Source organism: Stegodyphus dumicola, chromosome 11 (genome assembly GCF_044657685.1).
Source record: "Stegodyphus dumicola isolate Sdum_Otavi_A_Nest chromosome 11, ASM4465768v1".
Classification (NCBI taxonomy): Eukaryota; Metazoa; Arthropoda; class Arachnida; order Araneae; family Eresidae; genus Stegodyphus; species Stegodyphus dumicola.
Window position 1 is genome coordinate 36,474,402 of NC_140778.1, and position 22,203 is coordinate 36,496,604.

Sequence of the window (22,203 nt, forward strand, 5' to 3'; positions counted from 1 at the left end):
ATTACTTTTGCTAGAGGCCACAACACCTCGCGTTTGTCATCACATTCGATAAGAACTATATCACCGATTTTTATCTGTTGAGAAATCGGCACTGTAGATGGACGTTGCACTAGCAGGCCGAGATATTCATTTCTAAATCTCTTTCTCAAGAGCTCTCGTAAATTCTGTAAATGTCTCAGTCTCTTGTTGAAATCAACTTTATCAAGATGATCCAAGTCAGGAACTCCAAAGACTGGAATTTCACCTAAAACAAGGACGGTGTCAAAGCAATGAGATCATCAGATTCCTCTGACACATAAGTGAATGGTCTGGCATTCACAGTTGCTTCGCAGTCGCACAGCACACTCATCACTCATCAATTCTTCATAATTCAGACATGACTGGCCTAGGGCTCGATGCAAAAGCTTCTTAATCATTTGAATAAGTCGTTCCCAAAAGCCATCCCACCATGGAGCTGTGGGTGGACTGAACTTCCAGTGGATCTTGTTTGTGGCGGCTTCTATCTCAATGGTATTCCAATTAATCGATCTCAAAAGATTATTGGATCCGACAAAATTGCTTCCCTTATCGCTATAAATTATCGATGGCCTCCCTCTACGAGCAATAAATCTTCTAAGACCAAGTAAAAATCCTTGAGTTGAAAGAGATAAAATCAGTTCCAAATGGACCGCCCTGAAAACAGCACATGTGAAAAGTAAAATCCAAGCTTTTCTTTTATCCTTCAAAATTAATGGGCCAGCTAAATCCACGCCGACAATCTCGAAAACACGAGCCTCTCTAAATCTGTTTTCTGGTAGAGTAGCAGGCACAGTCTGCAGTCGTTTACCTTCATGTCTCCTGCACCTGACACATGCATATAAAGCTTTTCGAATCGTAGCTCTACTTTTCAGGATCCAAAACGTCTCTCTAAGTGTTGACATCAGTACGTGAATTCCTGCATGAGACATAGAGAGATGTTTATCAATTATCAATTTCTCCACAATCTTATGATTCTTCGGAAGTAACATCGGATAAATAAAATTTTCATGGTCTTTCCTTTCAGTCAACCTAGACCTGACACGTAAAATGCCTTCGTCATCTTTGAACACACTTATTGACTTCAGCTTCTTAATATCATCAGATGAAAAAGAATCATGTTGAATCTTCACGATAGATTTCTCAGCCCTTATCAATTCATAAACTTTTAACTCTCCTGATTCTCTTTCTTCTTTCCTCTTTCGGGTATTTCCTATGAATCTGTGTATCCACCCAATCATTCTAAGTATTTTCTTATACTTTGAAAAATAGCCAAAGAATTGTGAAGAAATATCGCTAACATTGCTTAACGAAACTATAACTGCTTTACGTTTTTCAGTATTAACCTCTGCTTTATTATCGATTGGGATAGAACGAGGCCATTCTTCTTCCGGCAGTGCCAACCAAGGTGGGCCCTCCGACCATCTTGATTCAATGAGTTTCTTCACAGAGTATCCTCTTGATGGCATATCGGCTGGGTTTTCCGCACCTGGTACATGATGCCAATTTTCACGATCCGATAGGATTCTAATTTCTGAAACTCTGTTATTTACAAAAGTGCTCCAAACTTCTACGTTCTTTATCCAGAACAGTGCTGTTGACGAATCGGTCCAGTAATATTCCTTTGAAATTTCGTCCTTAAGGTTCTTCTTGACAAATGATGCTAATAGCATCCCGATAAGACAAGCAAGCAATTCAAGTCGTGGTATACTTATTTTTTTTCAAGGAAGCCACTCGTGCTTTGGCTTGCACTAGGGTCACTTTGACTTCTTTATTTTGATTTCTCAAATATACTGCACTTTCATAAGATCCCTGTGAAGCATCGGCAAACATATGCAAACTAAAAGATTGTCCTTCTGTCAATGAAAGTAGTCTGGGAATCTTCACAGAGGATAACAAGGGAAATTCTTTGACCCACTTCAAGAATTTTCTTTTAATATCTTCAGGTAGCTCTGCATCCCAGCTCAATTTAGTTTCCCAGCTCTTTTGCAAGTATAACTTTGGAAGGAGTGTAAAAGGGCATGTGAAACCTACTGGGTCAAAAACTCTCTGTACAATTGATAGAACGTTTCGTCTTGTCACTGAGAGATCAATCAAGTTGATATTAGGGATGTCACAAAACAAAGAATCTTCATATTTATCCCACAGAAGACCAAGTACTTTCAATGGTTCGCTCATTGTAGATTTTCCACTGTTCAGTCCTGTTTGCTTCCACCCTCTTAAGTCAAAGTTAGCACTTGCCATTAACTGAGTTGATTTTGCAATAAAGTATTCTACTTCTTCATTCGAATTCACTGAAGTGAAACAGTTGTCAACACAGAAGGAATTTTTCAATTTTGTAGCCACTTCCTTCAAAGAAGGTTCACATTGGTCTAAATGAGAGTTGATCACGGCTCCTAAAAGAAAAGGACTGCATTTTAGTCCGAAGACTACTCTGCAATGGCGAAATTTTCTTATTTCCTTTTGTTCCGAGTTTTTCCACCATAGGAATCTTAGGAAATCACGGTCAGATCTTTGAACAGATATTTGAAGAAAAGCTCTTTTAATATCTGAGATAATCCCTATTTTTCCTTGCCTAAATTCAAGAAGCAATCTAGGTATTAATTCAATTAAATTTTGACCTTTTGCTAAACAGTCATTAAGCGACAGGAAATCTTTTTGCTTTCACGAAGCGTCAAATTCAGGCCTTGAAGACCGGTCCCCTGTGGGGAAGATAATGATTGTTAGCTCGTTCCTCTTCTTCTATTACTTCTTCTATTACTCCAGATTCGAACATTCTTCGAACACTGCATTGTATGTTTCAAATTTATCTTTCAACATGAGCTTCTTTGTCGTGGAGATCAATAGCTTTTCAGCAACTTCTCTGTTACTTGGTAAAACTTCTTTATCGTTGATCCAAGGTAAACTGACTTCATAGCGATCATCCACCCTCTTCAGAGTCTTGTGAAAGTGATCCCACACTGCTTCTTCTAACTCTGAGTCAGTTTTACTTTCTTTGGCATCTGTAATTCCCAGTGCTTCTAGCTTCCACAAGTTTTCTATGTCACTGCTGTGAGTCAACATCGACGTTATAGTTGAAGACATAGACAAGGAGTTTCTTTCTGAAACGTTATCTTTTATCTTTCCCATGATTGTCCATCCAAGTACTGATTCCACAGCAGTTAGCCCATTTTCTAATTTTTGAATTCTTCCGGTTAACAGAACACCTGCGAAGTCAGCTCCAATAAGAACTTCTATCTTCAAATCCTTTTTTCCTACATCAGATGCATGGATATTCTTCTGTCTTAGTTCTTCTATCCATGGTCCAGGCTGTAAACTGACTACTGGTCCACAAATCTTCGAATGTTCCAACAAGATTAGTCGTCTAGAAAAATCACCTCTTAGGCTTCTAACGGTCACTTCATAGCGTTTGTGAATTTCTCTCTTTGTTGTTACTCAGTCTCCTTTAATATGTATGAACGTTGCGATCCTGTATCGATAAGTGCTCTTACTGTCTTCTGTTTTTTGTTTGCGTCTATATTAATTAATAGTGTTTGAAGAAACACTTCATCTAGGAAATTAGTGCTCTCAAGTGATACGTTTTGTGTTTCCTCTTCCTTATTCTTTTCAACATCATTGCTCTTTTGATTGGTGGGCAAATCCGGACACATGACACCCCAATGTCTTTTCGAGCATATCATAACATCGTACATTTGTCTTACATTGCTTGGCCCTGTGTCCAATTTTGAGGCAGAAGAAGCAACCCTTCTTTTTCTTAATTTCATCATTCTTTTGACTCAGAGGCATCTTCTGAGCAACAAAGCAATCTCGACTTTCATGAAATTTTTCACAAAATATGCAAGAATTCTTCTCATTATAATTGGTTGCTTTATTAAGGCCTGAGAATAAATCATTTGCTGTAGGTACGAAATGTTCACTATAGTACCTTTTATCTCTTCTACTTTCTCTCTTGGCACCCGAATCAATTTAAATCCAGCTTTTGCCAAAGAAATTCTCTGCTCTCCTTCCACTTCATTCTTTAAAAACAATAATAATTGTTTCAATTTCTCAGCGTGAGAACTTTCTGCTGTAATTATTGATGCATAATTTCTAATCCAAACTCGTAAAATTTCCTTGGGAATGCAAGATTCCACGAGAGGAAACAGCATTGCAGCGTATTTATCGCTTGTCATTCCTATTGACTCCAACGAACGCAAATACGACTTTAACTTGTCATACAATTCTGATATACTGCATTTTCTCTTTTGATCAGTGACATTTTTAATAACCAAACCTAATAATTCCCGAATATAGAATTCTATCAACAATTCTTCCCTGCCAAACCTATTTTTTAAGCTTTCTGTAACTTTTTCATAATTTTCGGCAGTTGCAGGGAAGCTGTTTACAATATCCCTTGGTCTCGTACCGTGTACGGTCGCTTGAACGATATAATGCATCTTATCCTCGTTTTGAATTTCTTTATCTTCATGTATTCGCCGAAATTGTCCCCAAAACGGTAACCAATCTTTAATTTCGCCACCGAATTGTTTTAACTCTATTTTAGGTAATTTCAGTTTCCGTTTTTTCGAATTCGGCGGAATACTGCTAGTAGATTGTATCATTTGGCGATTGAAGAATAATTCCGTTTCTACTCGTATTAAATCTAATTTTTCTTTGTATTCTTCAATTTTCGCCCATTCACTTTCAAACTGATCATTTGAAGAAAATTCCGAATTTAATATTTGAGTATCAAATGCATTAAGTTCAACAGATAAACGTTCTAAAGTAACAAGTTTCGTTTTTACAGATTTTGCATCAGGAATTTCCTTTTCTAATTCTTGCAAAATTGCATTAATTGTTCTCGTAAAAGACGCTCTGACAGGTTTTCGTTTCTCAATTAACGATTCCATTTCAATAAAAATAAATTCAATAAAGTCAAATAGAATTAAATTCGATAAAACCAACAAAATTACTTTGACTTCTTTACCGATCACTTCCGTCGTCACCAAAATTGTTCGAGATGTGCAAGAACTAACCGTTCTCCTTTCTCCTAATAAACTTAAAATAAAATAACTTTACATATAAAATTCTACAGCGTCATATTTATTTTCAAAATCCATAGAACTACAAGAAACTACAACAAAGATCAGATGGTTGCCACTCTTACAGTGATAAAATATGAAAATAAAAATAACAACTGAGGCTGGGTTCTAACAGCTGGTCTTCCGCAAGGAAGATTACTTTCGCCAATATTATTTTGTCTATACATCACCGATATCCCAAATATCCCAGATACTACTTTTGCTTGCTATGCGGATGATACCGCAATCATGTGCAGTTCTATTAGCCCATCAAAGCAAGAGATAAGCTTCAAAAAGCCGTTAATATCCACACCAAGTGGTTTTACGCTTGGAAGATCAAAACCAATGCAACTAATTCTCAAGTCGTATTTTTTAGACACAACCTCAAAGAAGTAAACAACATAACACTAGATGGTGCCACAGTACCTACCAGTTAAAAATATTAAATACTTGGATGTAATTCTTGACGATAAGCTTACATTCAGGCCGCATATTATGTATACTCGTGAAAAAGCTCACAAAGCTTTTAAGTCTATTTATGCCTTAATAGGGAGACATTCAAAATTACAACTAAGTACTAAGAGAATTCTCTATCTTCAAGCAATAAGACCGATTTTATTGTACGCAGCACCAGCATGGGCCGCTACAGCCAGATCAAATTGTCAGATTTTGCAAAGATTGCAAAATAAATTTCTTAGAACTATCACAGACTCACCGTGGTTTGTAAGAAACACTGCAATACATCGTGGTATGAAAATCAAACCATTAGATAGCGAGATCTTAATTGCCTCACATAATTTCTACAGAAAATGTAATAATCACGAAAATGAAGCTGTACGTAGCATAGGAGATTATGACTATACAGTCATTCAACGCTGCAAAAGACCAAGAACGATACACCATAACGAGTTATGGTGATCGATGTACATAGTGAATTTAGTGTTTTTTCTACTTTTCATTGTTTACTCGTTTCATTGTTTACTTTTACATTTACTTAATTATTGCAAAGCGATATGGACTTTGCGCCCCCGGAGGCAGGACTTTGATTTGTCTTATGTGTATAAAACTTCAGCGTTTGGTCAGTGCAACTATGCTCCGCCCACTGCTGTTATATGCCTCAACTATTATGCTCACGCTATTCTGTTGCTCCAAGACACGGAGGAAGGAGGACACTCAGCCGTAGTACCTACCTGGAGAAAGTTATGCCAAAGTTTTTATGCTACAGATGTGTTAAATTTCTTTTACGATGTGAAAGTTATGCTACAGATGTTAAATCGCTATTTTACCAAAGTTATGCCACTGTTACATACTGCCACATTGGATGTCATTCAACACTTCAAGTGTACAGGTTTATTCCAATACTTGGATTTTTTTTTCACTTTTAGGATTCCTATTAAAGACAGTTATAGATAGGTAAAGACTTCAGGGTCGTATACCTATTGAATAAGCGAGGACCTAAGACTTAAGAAGGAGCTATTAACTTGATTATTTATATGGCCTATCATTGTAATCGTTCTTAGAATATTTTGTTTTCATAAGTATATATTACTTTTTACTACTTTTAGCTTTTAGCTTTTTACATACTTTTAGCCTGTATGACATGTTGGTAAGAAAATAAAAAAAAATACCTTGTTATAATATTAAGATCAATTTTTTTTAGAATGTGAACCGATTTTTCGTACCTATTTCAGTCACGTAAATGATGCCACACTTGTGGAGATTAATAGTATTAAAATATTAAAGCTTAGAATTGGTCGTGCAGAAAATCTCACAAATTCTTCGTTCAAAAAAAATTGTATGATTTTTTTCGTTCATTGAGTAATATCAGCATTTATTTCTGATAACGTTTTAAGAAAATCTGTTAGAACCCTTCGCTAACTTTTAAACAAATGAATGAAACTTATACAGGCTGCGCTGCCAAATTCTTTGGAAATTGCATTCTTAAAATTTTTTAAAAAATTAAAATTTTTTAACGAAATTTGTCTCACATGGAAAGAGGTTTTCATTCGATGATGCCATCGATATTTAAAATAATAATTTATAGTTTGGGATTATAAATATTATGATTAAAATTATAAACCATTTGTTATTCACTAGTTTTCTCATACACTCCTGTGCTTTATGTATTTTAAATTGATGATCTTTTGTGATATGCCAAAATAGTTTCAGATTATGTTTTAAGAAACTGCCTTGCTTATTTGTGTCAGAGCGGTGTTTTTGGAATAAAATATACTACTGTGTATTGTGTTGTTTTTTGTTCAAGTTGTTTCTTCAGTTTGTTTTCATCGTAAGCCTCATGAAGGTAATTTTTAAATCTAATTTAGATTGTGTGTTATTTTCTGATTAGATCTTATTTAGGTCTGCAAGAAGTGCCAATAATTAAATATTAAAGCTGCGGAGAGTTTTAGACAGAAATTCGTTGGTGTACAAGTAAATAAATGCTTACAGAAATGAATAAAATACTCCTTCGACGTTTCACATACAGATATTTTGGCTGAGACCTAATAATAATTTAGACTTGTTCTCTCAGAGTGATGTGTGTTTTGTCCCACACAAATGTTTCCACAAAATTCTTACAACAGATCATTAAGCGTCCCCCTTTATTCATACTCACGTTCACGTTGCTCGAAAACTCAGTGACGGATTTCTCACCACAATAACCACAGTTGGATAATTTTAGGTTACTGGGAATTACTACTTATACAGTAGAGAAGAATTTTGAAATTCGAAAAACTAAATTTCCGAAGCATTTGACAGTCCAAAGTGCGTAATATGCATTCATCTGTTTAAAAGTTAGTAAATCATTATCACAGATTTCCTCAAAAAGTTATCACAGATAAATAAAATACTGATCGAAAGCAATGAAGGAGAATATCGTGCATTTCTTTATAAATAAAAAAACAAGGTGAGATTTCTTGCACAACCGAGTCTAAATGTTAATATTTTTATATAAATCTCTACAAATCTGACATCATTTACGTGATTCAACTAAGTACGGACAATTAATTCTGACTGTGAAAAAAATTAATCTGCGTTTTGTTGCAAGATGTTTTCTTACTCAACACGGCTGTAATCAATGTGAGCACTGATTTAATGTTCGAAGTTCCCTGATACTTCAGTTATCAATATACAAGCTGCATTTAAAATAAAACATTGATTAAGAAAACAAGGTATTCTAACAACGATTGTAATGCCGATTTATATTAATAATCAAATCTGTATCTTCAAGTATTTAATTTGAATTTATGTCAGGGTTTGCAAAGTTTCAGAGGCCCTAATCATGTTCGTTTTTAATGGTAATCAAAATAATGTGAAACTGGGCTGAAAACAATCAAAATCTTAAAATTTTTTCAATTTCTTGTCATAAAAGTGAATGTTCTAATATTGCTAATTAACGCCGCCCAGTCGGTATCGTGGCCAGGGAAGCTGACTGCGATACCGAAGGGCCTGGGTTGGAATCCCGGAGAGGGCATGGTTGTAACTGTCCGTCCCTTCATAGGAGCCCACCTATTAGGTGCCTCCATAGTAAAGAGACCACCACATCCGGCCTTATATAGATTAATGGACTGGGTAACATTTGTAATTGTTCACAATCTGCCATTAAGAAAAGCTAATTAACTGAACGGAAAATGCATCCGCGAGTCACGTAACATTGCTTCGACGGCCTCTAATTCTAGAATGTTTGCTTAAATGATTAGTGCTTCATTCGTATTATATGTTTAGAATGGTAGAAAATGGAGGCTTTCAATTCTGAGCTTTTAAAATTCAACCAAAATTTTAAAATCCTCTGACGCAACATTTTCAGGTTTACAATGGGTTTTAATCTTTTTCTTTTTTAATCTGTTTTAAAAGTAAACCTAATGGTGCAATTAAAATATTCTAAGAATAGATGACTATGAATGTACATAAATGACTTTAAGAAAAATCATTAAAGCAAAAATGAATTTTCGTTCACAGCTTTGGAAATTTTCATTTAAGTTCCATTCATTCAAAACTGCCAAACATCAGAATCGTATTTATTTGAAAATACAAATGTACTCTTCGTATCCTAATTTAATTTAAGTTTATTATCCGAGACTAAAGTTCCTTTATCGCCCAGATTTTTTAATTTTATTAAAAGTAAATGTGAAATTTTAATTTATATTTTACATCAGAATGCGAATACAATAACTGCATTATGAATCTACTTTATGAATCTGTTCACATTTGTCGAAGTTGAAATTGCAAATGATTTAAAACAGTGGTATTGAAACTGTGGGTCGCGACCACACTCTGAATTAATTTTCTCCCTTTCAAAAATTTCCAGGGGGATCACAAAGTGAATAAAAGTCCTAAAAAGTCTTCATTGAAGGTAAATAACAATAAGTCGAGTCTATGACCAAAGCGCGCGGCCCAAAGCAAGTATCAGTGCGAACGAAGAACCGTCAGAGATGTAACAAGAACCTGACCCCGTTGACATATTTTACGTTTGCGATCGAGTTTCAGGATTGGCCTTCAACACGCACAAAGTTCTGTTTGTTGCTTCGATATGGAAGGAAATAAATCGCGTGCTGAATGGGGAGATTAAAGGAAGTCCAAATAAATGCACATATTTATTTGCATTTCAACCGTGTGGGCGCACATAGCCTTAAAAATGGGAAGACATATTCAGAATTTCTTTTTTGGTTTGACACAAAAATAGGAAAACACATTTCATTACTTTCGGAAAAAAATATTTTATGCAAATTTGCGACTCTGTTTACAGTCGATATAGATATTGCCAACAAATTTTCAACAGAATACGCAGAATTGCTATGTGACTTTCAGATCAGAGAAAACTGATGATGTCCTTTGACTGGAATTTTATAAATCATGCCTAACGAGAAGTAAATATGCCTCATAGTCATATGTTATTTATCGTCATTATTATTTGGAAGCTAGTATATTTGGTAAAAAATATTTTCAATAGTAAAGCATACTAAGAGGAAAATCAGAACCAGAGAACGGAACGAACATTATGAGAACTCCCTAAGAAATGCAAACACTTCAATCAAACCAGATATTCACAAATTTAAATGGAAAATTACATAAGCTTTATTTCTTGCAAGGACAAACAAATTGTCAATTAAATTTTATTTTTAAATTGTAAAGTAAAATGTCAATTATTCTATTTTCCTATCATTACATTAAAAGAATCATAAATTAATAAAGAATTTTAATTATTTTAATATATTTTTAAGCTACTTTTGTCATCATCCACCCTTATAGTAAGGCAGTGCTGCCTCGCCAGATAAGTTATGTAAATCACTGATTCACTTAAATTTTCTATTTATACGATTTCATATATACAGTACATATTGTGCAAATTTGAAATAATGCAGTCAACTTCGTAAATTTATCGCTTATAGGGGAATTTAAAAATTTTTTTCAGCAGTCAAACCAGAAAAAAATCTGAGAATTTTGTAAACCTTTGCTAATAGTATGTGATTTGCTTATTTGAGAAGTCATGAGTAGCTACTGATATTAGGAATTATTTGTGTAGACCAAAATATCTCTTCTTCTGGTGTGGACCAGGGAAGCTAGACTCCTCTGGATTAAAGCGTCAAACAGATAGTCTCTATAATATAGCTGCTGAATGCTTGTATTAAGGCGAGTATGCTATTATGATAATTGCTGCCCCTTTCTCTAAAGCCTAAATTTGTTTTTTTTTAATATTTTAAAATCTTGAAACTGCTAATTTCTTAATTTTGTTTTGCTTGAAGTATGTCAATTTACGCTTAATAGTGAGAATGCATCCTTAGAAAAGAACTTTTAGACTTTCTTTTAAATTCTTTCGAATTTATATCAAGAGCAGAACCATTGTCGCGCACGTTCTAAAACAGATATCTAAACTAACTGCCTGAAAGTACTTGCGGTAAATAACGACCGAGGAAACAATTTTAAGCACAAAGCAATGCAATAAATGTAAGATATTTTATTCGAAAACCACCGCTCTGCCTCTTATACGCAAAGCAGTTTTTTAAGAAAAAAATGTAATATTTGTTGGTCCTCGCACCCAGTTCTCGTGGAGACAGGATAGCAGATGCAGGGGGTGTGACCAATGTCACGTGATGAGCGATAAGACATCTGGTTGGCGATGAGGTATCCAGGCATCGTAGCGCTGTAAATCTGAAGTTTTACAATAGTTATACATAAAATAGTACTAAATCAGTTCATAAAAGGTGTGTGTTGCAGTCATAAATGCAGAAAATAAAATACGATTCCAAAAAGTAAAATAGTATATACAGGAAAAATATAAGTAATATCTTGTGGGCGTGGCTGTGTGTGTCACATGATCATCCGGCTAAGATTTCTAACAAATTATGTTCGAAAATCCTGGTTTCCACTGAGTAGAAAAGTGGCATATGGACGAACTATATGAGAAAACTAGTGAGTAACGAATTGGTTGCATTTTTTTCATAATAATTCTAAACTCAAACTGTAAATATATTATTAATAACCATGACATCATCGAATGGAAACCTGTTTCCGTGTCAGGCGCATTTCTTAAAGAAATACGAAATATTTTTAATAATTTTAAGAACACAATTTACGAAGTATTTGAGAGCCCAACTTGTATAAGCTGCATTCATTTGTTTAAAAGCTAGTAAAGGGTTATTACAGACTTCCTTAATATGTTATCAGAGATAAATGCTGATATTGACCAAAAGTAATGAACGACAATATAATACATTTTATAGAAACAGGGACATTTAGATTTCATATTTTAATATTAATCACTACAAGTCAGACATTATTTAGGTGACTCAAATAGGAATGAGAAATTGAGTCACACTGTGAAAGAAAAACTGATCTGCATTTTCTTAAAACGCTTTTTTTTCTTTAAAATTCATTTTGTAAACAGTATGTCTGTAATCAATGTGCGCACTAATATGCGCACTAAATTTAATACTGGAAAAACACTGAAACTTGAATCATCATTATACAAGCTAACAAAAAGCTAGGTCATATAATAATCAAACAGGTAACTTCATATCTTTGAGTAAGATTTATAGCTCTACTTGTAATCTTATTCCATGATTTGTAATCTTTGAATAAGGTGCATATTTTGCAGAGGAGTTACTCATGTTCATTTTTAATGGTAATCAAACTAATGTGAAAGAGGACGTAAAAACATTTAAATCTTAAAATTTCTACAAATCATTGAGATAATAATTAATGCCATAATAATGCGAATTAACTAAACGGAAAATGTTATTCGCTGGTGGTGAAAATTATACCAACGGCCTCTAGATTAAGACCACTAGCATTTAGGCTTCGTGTTTTGACATCCTATGAAATGCTAATTTTTCAGAAAGTTTCAGTCTAATATGTTGTATCATCATCTCGTAATTTATATTCTATTTTTAACTTCAAATAGCAGATAATGTAAGGAAGTCTAATTACAAACAATGTTCACTTGAATTGGGTAAACCTTTTTACAATGAAAAAAAAAAAAAAAAAAAAAAAAAAAAAAAAAAAACTGTGAACACACAACATAACGGGTTAAAATTGAAAATTATCCTAACCTTTTGAAGTATTAGTCAATTTAACAACTACTAAATGCAATGGCAAAGTAAGTTCGGTGATAAATCCAAATAAAAAATGATTAAGCCATTCCTGTGGTTTATAACCGAAAATACAACACAAATGATGAGTTTACTTTCGCTTACAATTAAATTTGAAGTATTATAAACACCAAGTTTAACTGAAAGTTTAACATATTATAGGTTTACACTACTCTTGCGTAACTTACCAGTTAACAGTGCAACTATTTTTTGGCCCTCCAATGGATTTAGCATTAACTACCTTTTACTGAGGTAGTGTCGAACACCCCCATTACCGAGTTAAATTCTAACTTTTGCCGCGTGTAGTTTAAATGCATGTAGTTTAGGTTACGCTTGTTTTTTAAAGAGTTAAAACTTTCTGATCTGAGCAAAAATTGTGGCGACAATAAAGAATTGCTTACATCAAAATGTAAGTGTTGTGTGAAACAAACAGACATAAAAATGTAAATGTAAATGTAAGTGAAACATATAAATAGTTGTCGCAAACTTTCTAAATGTGAAATTCTTTTATCCCGCTTCGAAATTTAAAATTAGTTTTAATGTTTCAACGCAAGCTTTCAATTGGAAATAAAGGAATGTTTATTGTTATTTAAAAAGCTCAAGGACTTCCATCAGTAACGATATGCTTCGAAGAAATTTTTATTTACATCACAAGATTTACATCTTTAATTTGCTAAAAGAATCCTTAGCCTTTTATTCGTCAGCAAATGGACAGATACGTCTTCTAATAGACTTCACTCGCAGGGAGTCGAAGTAAACGTTCTCCTTAGACTCGAATTCTTTGAAAAAGCAATGGGTCCACACAAAATGGACGTAGACATAGTATGTCTAAGTATGTATAAAATTATGGAGTTCGTTTAAGCAGTCAACACAATTTTTGTTATCCAAAACTAAAGATTGATCAGAGTTAAGGTAAGTAGAGTTTAATTTCTGTGATTCAAACCTTAAGGTAATGTTTGATCACATTAAGGTAATGTTTGATCACATTATGGCTCAGACTGGAGTAGAACGACTGGGAAATATATTATTCCCGTAAATGTAGTTAATATAACTTATAAATATATTAAAACGTGAATCATTAGGCACCATGTGTAACGGGAATAAAAAAATAAGTACAAGTATATCTGAAATTTCTTAATTCACTTGGTAGCCGTTAAAAAAATTCAATTTGCGAAAACGCGAATTCTCCTGACATTTCAAATTGCTTCGGAGAGAATTTGGAACTTTTTCCCTTGTAAAATTGTTCTTTATTTGTTAGATTATCCTTTAGTTCAACTTATTTTAAAGATTACATTAGAATTATGGGCAGCTGGAATTTAAAATGAAGCCATATCACCCAGATATGGACATGGTCCAATAGGAGGTGCATAGGTTCCCACTCAAAAACAGCGTCAATAAGGAAGGATCAAAAGAAGGACGTCCAGATTTATGAACAAAAGCAAGTATAAATGAGACGTAAGCGAAGTGGAAGGAAAATATCAAGGCCCATTCTCGATGACGTACTCTACAATTGCGCTCAGCATTCCCAATTAAACGCATATAATTATTTACATATCAACACGTTTGACAAACGTAACTGTAAAAATGGGAAGAAATATGCAGCCTTTCTTTTTCATTTTTTACACGAAAATGAAAATAAATTTCAAGATTTACGGAAAAGATATAAGGTATTTCTCCCACCTTCTTAGCATGCCTTCGTAGTGTAGTGGTCAGCACGCTCGGCGCGCATTCGAGAGCTCCGTGGTTCGAGTCCTGGCGAGGGCATTGCTAATTTTTCAACTCTCCTGCTTTAAAAATATACCTAACGATCCTACAGTGACGACCGAACTAAAAAGGTGGGGGATGATAATTCTCCACCACCAGGATTTGGTCCCCTCATCCCCACTCACCCTTTAAAAGGGGGGTATATAAGGTATTTCTTCCACCACCTTAGCATGCCTTCGAGGTGTAGCGGTCAGCATTCTCGGCGTGTATTCGAGAGGTCCGTGGTTCGAGTCTCGGCGTCATATTCCACAAGTGCATATCTATGTAGTCACCGAGAGAGTGGTTTCTAGGATGGACCAATGGGTATCCATTACTATTTCTGTCATGTTACATGAGTTTTCGTGTGCTTTAAGATTTAAGCAAGATGGCTGAAAATATTTTGCCACACAATCTTCTACTCAAAATAATTAAATCATTGGCGATTTCTTCTGAAATTTTTCATTGCGAAGTTAGATTAAATATTAGGAAATGTGAAGATTTCATTACCTGGTTGAAAGAATTTGAAATAAATATAATTGCATGTTGGACACTCCGCAAAAATATCCATGTGAAATGTTACTTAATAAGTGGTAAATAATATGAAGAAAGAAATATGTAATAAACATCTGAACCAAAACGCTATCTTTACATAAAACTATGCATATGAGAAAAATATTTACGCCAATTTTATATATGTAAAAAGAAGTCAGCACTTTTTATTGCAGTTTATATGAAAAAGATGTTTTATAATAATTGCCAATGCAGAATCATTAAAGTGAACTCTACTAATTTGCATTCGTATACATTTAGTGTGTTTAATTTCCCATTTAATAACTGCTCACTCTTAAAATGTACTGGCTGCATAAGAAATGCTCATCAAACAGAATGAATTTATCTTATTTATGAAGAATATATTCAATTAATTTACATATAATTTTTAATGTTAACAATGGATATAATCAGGTTTTACACAATATGTATTCTGAACCTTACACGTCAAAAATCAAAAGAATGAAGCACTGAAATAAGAAAACATTAGATTCATTGTAACACTCCCAGCTCAATAAAAAATTAAAAAAAAACTATAAACTTGAATTCTCTTGATCCACAAGATTGAGATATCTTGATCCACATCTCTTGATGATAAATGCATAATATCCGAGGTTAACTGAAGCTTGAGTTATTTTCTGAATGTAAAGAGCGATAATGTGCCGCGAACATCAATCCAAATATTAATGCGTGATAAAAATCTCGTAAGTGAACTGTCAGCGATTAATTAAACTCATGAAACGAAAGCACTTTCGAGATTTTCTGCTATTACACCACACATTTATAACTGCGACACAAATGTAAAATAAAACGTAAACAACATACGCTCACATGCAAGAAGATTTAGCGTCACAAGAACAACAGAAGCTCATTGGTCCATTTTAGAAACCCTCCCTCAGTGGCTACGCTGATGTGCACTTGTGAAATATACCGGGCATTGCTCATTTTGTCACAACTGCTGCTTCAAAAATGCTTAATGTCTCTACAAACAAATAAAAAATTTTGTATCTTTCTATTCTTCTTACAATCGATATTGGTATTTTCAACAGATCTTCGAATATAATGGACAGATTTGCTATCTGATATTCAATTTAAGGAAAAATTGATATCATGTCTTTGTTAGATTTTATAAATTATGTCTAGGAAGATATAAATATGCCTCAAAGCATGGTCACGCGTTATTCTTTGTCATGACTATTCGGCAGTATGTTATTTGTGTGAGGAAATATTTTCAATAGCGAAGCAAACTAACAGTAAAATTAGAACCAGAACAACGGATAAACGTTTTGAGATGTCCCTGAGAATTTCAACAAATTCGTTCGAACCAGACATTAAAGTATTAATTTCCCAAATTTAATGTCGAATAGTATCTCAACTTATAATTTTTGTAATTACAATCAACATTTACAATGAAATTTTATGCGTAAAATGTCAAGTAAAATTTAAAATTAATTCTCCTTCTCTATCCCTATATTCAAAAATCGCAAGTTCATAATGTTATATAATCACGTAAGTATGTTTTTAAGTTATTTCTTGTCATCAGCCGTCATTAGTATTAGGCAGTGATGGCTCGCCGAATTAATCAAGTAAATGAGAGATTCATTTATATTTTATACATCTGCGATGCGCTTTCTTATATAAAGTACGCATTAAGCAAATTAGAAATATCGCAGTCAAATGCTTACATTCTCTCTTAGAAGGGGAGTTCAAAAATTTCTTTCAGAAGACCGGAGAATTGTCAGTGAAATATACGCAAGTAATCTGATTTGCTTATTTCGAAGCTCATAAGTTAGCACTTATGTTCAAATTTATATGCCGAAATAAAATATCTTGTTTCAGTGCGGTCCTCGGTGGATAAATGCTTACACTTGTTGCTTAAATCATCAAACAGATAAGCGTCTGTTTGCTGTAACTGCTGAATGCCTGTATTCAGGGGAATGTCCGAGTATGGTTTCGGTCCGTTTGATTATTTGCTAGGGTAAATATGCAGTTTCGTGTATTATTAGAGTAGGTGAAAAATTAAATATTTTGTCTTTTTTTGCTTATAGAAGCAAACCCAACAGCAGCAGAGGTTTAAAACTGCTGAACACTGGTAGTTATATCCAGGTCGAATCGCAGAAAGATATAGGACCGATTTTTATGAAGATACAATGTACGAACTTTGCTAACAAATCTATATAAATAGCTTTCACGTTAGACTTATACGTTTTAAGATTTGAATGTTTAACAGAAAGCCTAAACTGTTATTGAAATATTTTAATTGACAACACCTTTCTGCGGAGCTTCAGAACAGCTGTCTTGAGTTAAATCTCAACGAATGCATGCTTAGATAGATATTACAGAGGTTTTTTTAAAATTGTTTTTATTTTAAGTCAAATATTGAATCCTGAACGCACACGCAATAAATCAAATTTTCTAATTAAGTTCCTAAAAGGCTTTGCACTGAACAGAACCACGAAAAAATAAAACAGCAAAAACTCAATCTAAGCAAAAGCCACCGCTCTGACTAAACTATGCAAAGCAGTTTCATTTAACATTCCATCACTTTCGGTAGACCATTTCCTGTGTAACTTTCTGAAAATTTAAAACTTATATAGAGCAAGAGTATAGGAAAAAACTAATGAGTAACAAATTGGTTATAAGATTTTTTCATGATAAATATAATTTCAAACCATAAATATAATTTTAAAAATCCTTGGCATTACCGAATGTAACTTGTTCCCATGTTAGATGCATTTTATGAAGAAATACTATTTTTTTTTTTTTAATTTGAAGACCAAATTTCCAAACCATTTGGCAGTTCGACCTGTATATGCTGCATTCATTTGCTTAAACGTTAGTATCTGATGTCCCTTTACTAAGTCTGATAACTCTTCAAGAAAATCTCTATTTTCTTGAAAAGTTATCAGACTGAGGAAATAATGCCAGGGTGTACACAAAGCAGGTTTCGTAAAAATCCAAATAAGTGTTGAATAAGCCATTCTTGTTATTTATAATCGAAAATAAAACACAAATATCAAACGACGACTTGTTACATAAAATAGTTGTTGTTACTAATCTCGCTTGTCAGAATCAGATCAAGCCCACGAAAGCCATCGTGGCAAGAATTCAAGATAGCACCTGTCTTTGGCTAGAATCATTGACACCTTAAAAGGCGACTCTACGACTTTGCTCAGTTCGGTGCCTAATTTTGAGCGGGACTATCCCTGGGAGACCTGTCGGACGGTCTCCTTCCACTCTTCCACTATATGCAACCTATAGAGAGGACTTTCCGCTCGCGCGGATATTTGCAATGCTCTCGTACCGCTGGTACAATATTCATTTACAAACATTCATATTTTCTCCGGGACTCGAACCCGGGTCCTTCGGTGTGGAAGTCAGTGTCGCTAACAACTATTCCTGCTCGGAATGTATAAAACACTGGATGATGGTCTGGAACCCTGGTGATGGTCACAGAGAGTACTCTTACTGCGAAATTATCGCATGTCCGTGTAATTCAATATCAGTAATACTGAGCGGTACAGAAATTCTGTAATTTAGGAAATATCTTTTACTTACATGAAACAGTTAATCCCGAAAGTTTGAATAAGATTCATTAAATAGTTATGCTACGTTTCCTGTGAAATCTTCAAGTTAAACTGACACTTTTGGGTTCAGCTGTCTATTAATGAACAAATTTTAAATTTTATTCTTAAAAAAATCTAGCACTAAAAAGATCTTACATCTTACGCATATTACATGGTTTATATTTATTTAATTTAAAATTAAAGATTGAAAAAATAATTGTATCCTAGACAAAATTTTACAAGAATTTAAAAATAAAAGATAGGGAAATATTAAATTTTAGAACAAAGTAAAATATAAACTGAAATTTTAAAATATAGTTAATATATGGTATTATATATTATTACTATATTGGTATGGTTTATTTGATTACGGCAAAGCGTTCGAAGGGTATCACCATTCTGCATTAGGAGAGTATTGCATCCTGGAGGACTTGCTCGTAAGCTTGCTCGTATATATGTCATACATAGGGAAAAACCACGAGAAAAACGATGCAGCAAGGACTTTCGCCAGGATTTAAACGATCCGTCGTACTACCAGCATTTACCGACTATAAACACTTGTGCGCTGGTGGGCCTAGGAACAATTGTCACCTCTTCAATATTGCTTAGTTAGTTTATGTAGTCTAATGTCCAAATTAGCTTTTTCCTTAATCATGTCCACTTTTATCTTCTTTTCTTACTTTTTTTTACTTCTGGCATTTCATTTCTTTCCATATAAGACCTTTACATGTTTTTTAACGTTTCTCTTTTTTTTAATTTTTTTAAGTGTTAGTATTTGAACAAAAGGTTGGTGTTGGTGTATTTAATTATGGCAAAGCACACGAGGGCTAACTGCCTAAGGGGAGGGATGCCTTCGTGGAGGACTTTCTAAGGGAAACTGGCTCGTATACACGTTACACATGGGGAAAACCACGAAAACGCCCATGCAGCCAGCCCGTTCGCGGGATTCGAACCTCGGACCGAATTACCAGTGTTCAGCGACTTTACCGCTCGGCCGCTGGTGGGCCTTGAACAAAAGGAATCTGATTATCTTTCAATCGTTGTGCATAAAGTCAGCACCATTGACAAATTATGCGTCTTATTGTTTCTTTTCCTAATTTTAATATTACCTGGGCCAGGCTTTCTAAACGAACTCTCATTGGTTTCCGAACTATCTATAATACTGTTTCAAAGTTACACATTATGTCCCTTGTTCAACAGTTCCTACAATATTAAATCAAACATTAGAAATATACGAATATTAGTGATGTTTAAATTTCTAGAAAAGAAACTTGGATTTGGATTGCGTGTGGGGAATTGAATTACGCAAAGGAAAATACCACGAGTTCTGGAAGCCCATTTACCAAAAGTCTTTAAAATCCTCAAAGCGAATTTTAAAAATGCAATTTCTTTTAGATATTGTAAAAATTTCAATATTTCCAATTTCAAATACAAAAGATTTGAAACTGGAATAGACTTGAACGTTATAAATTCAGAATTCAGTTTTTGTTCAAAAATTCCTAGTGATTCCAGCTCCCAACGTTCCACTTCATTCAGCGAATAAGGATAAAAAAATTCTGAATTATGAAACTTCGTTTTATTCGCATAATGCATTAGTAGTTTAATGTACAAGTTCATTGCAAAATATTATTAAATTCCTTTTAATTTCTGTAACAAATGAAAAGCACTTTGAAGAAATATAAAAACATTAACTAAAGGTCTTGTGACTCGTCCCGTGTAACAATCGGCGAATACCAGTAACCACTGCTGGACTAGCCAGCATTTGCTAAACCTTTCTGCAAGAGAACATTATTTCCGGTAAGTCTCTTTAACAAAATCAAATAATCTGATACAATCACTGTTACATGCAAAGAACCTATAAGGTATTTCTCCCACTTCCCTAGCGTGCCTTCGTCGTGTAACGGTAGCACGCTGGGCCGGTATTCCAGAGGACCGTGGTTCGATTCCCGGCGAAGGCGGTTGCTAATTTTTCCACTCTCTGGCATCCAAAAATTCCTAATGACTCTACAAGTGGCGCCCGAACTAAAAGGGTTGTGAATGATGATTCTCCGCACCCAAAATTTGGTGACTGGGTCCCCTAAAACCCTAGTCGCCCTATAAAAGGAGAGTACATATAGGATTTTTACCACTTCCCTAGCGTGCCTTCGTGGTGTAACGGTAGCACGCTGGGCCGTTATTCCAGAGGTCCGTGGTTCGATCCCCGGCGAAGGCGGTTGCTAATTTTTCATCCCTCTGGCTTCCAAAAATTCCTAATGACTCTACAAACCAAGACCTTTAATTACAAGTTATAAACTTACAATTTTACCAACACGTAACAAGCTCAAAGAGTGAAAACACGATGTACGAAAGTAAATTATGTTTTTGATTGAAAACGCAGCGAAAAAAAATTAATTTAAAATAATTTCAATCTGATTAACTTTACGTTGAAAATGAGATCTCTGAGTAGGATCTTAATGCCACAGGAAAACGAAATGGCTCTGCCTTCGCCCTTAAGAATCCGGAGGAAAGAAATCCTCCGGAAAGAATCCTCCGGAAAGAATTCTTCAGCAAAATATTACATACTTTCACTCATGCAAAATGCAGACAAGATGATTGCGCAGTGACGAAAAATTGATTTCCCGCAGACTTTTCACAGTTTCTTTCAGAAATAATACATTGTTATATATGGCTTTATTTGAAAGATCAATCCAAACATATAAAAGGGCTCTATCACATATGAATAATGATAAATAATTTCAAAAAAAGAACAAACTGGAGAAATAATATATTCTAATGAATTCTTTTTGGTATTCGTGCGGCTGACATAATCTTACATTGACATTTCACTTTATGGCATATTTAATCATTGATAAAAAAATAAAAAGATTCATTTCAGTTTAGATGGACACTATGTTGCACCTTCTTTATTGCATCTTCCAGGTAATTTCCTATTTGAAGATGACATTCAAGGCAAAATCTTGTAGACACCATTCTTTTGGACCAATACGATATAAAAGGCCCAAGGACTTGCTGAACGTGCGATAACTTGGTTTTCTTTGCCTGCCTTTAACAGGTTTCTCTCCGCTTCCTATTTAGCAATAAGTAGATGTCTTGGATGTTTATTGATTGTATTGGAGACGATTCCTGTATGCTGTATGAGATAATCTATATATTGAGTCAAACTGGTTCGACTGAACGACACTCTCTAAAGCACTCTTCTCAGTGCTCAATTATGCATTCTGGAATAACTTTGATATTAGGCTCTCCGATACACAGAATTTGAAGGACTATTGGTTCTTTTAAAGCAGGTGAATTAAGTACATGCTAAAATTACTTCACCTTTTTTAATGAGTTTCTTCTTATCCCATACGTTAGAAACATCACACCGGGATTACGTTCTTCGAAAAGTAGACTAGTGCTGAGCCTACTATTACTTCTTTTGGGCTGTTACAGTATTTAGGAAATTTCTATTTTCAGCTACGAACGCAGGTAATAAAAATTATGTTTCTGCCGGTTCTGTGATAGTCTTCAGCTATTATTTGGTGGGCCGATTAATTTTCTTCAACCTTTATTTCGAACAGAATTATGGCCTCAATGGAAGAATGCATTTCGTTATTTTTAAAGTAAAAGAACAAATTTTACTTCCATTGAAAGTCTAATCCGATTTTACAAGGGTCTGTAATAGTTGCTACTTTTGCCGCATAA

General features: G+C 34.3%; 2 non-coding genes across 2 annotated transcripts; both read left to right on the forward strand.

Moving 5' to 3' along the window:
• The first annotated feature begins 14,352 nt into the window (after nt 1-14,352).
• TRNAA-CGC (transfer RNA alanine (anticodon CGC)) lies at nt 14,353-14,425 on the forward strand. Its single transcript has one exon. It is a non-coding gene; the product is annotated as a tRNA-Ala (tRNA).
• Nucleotides 14,426-20,659: 6,234 nt separating this feature from the next.
• On the forward strand, nt 20,660-20,731 carry TRNAN-GUU (transfer RNA asparagine (anticodon GUU)). The gene has a single exon. It is a non-coding gene; the product is annotated as a tRNA-Asn (tRNA).
• Nucleotides 20,732-22,203: the final 1,472 nt, after the last annotated feature.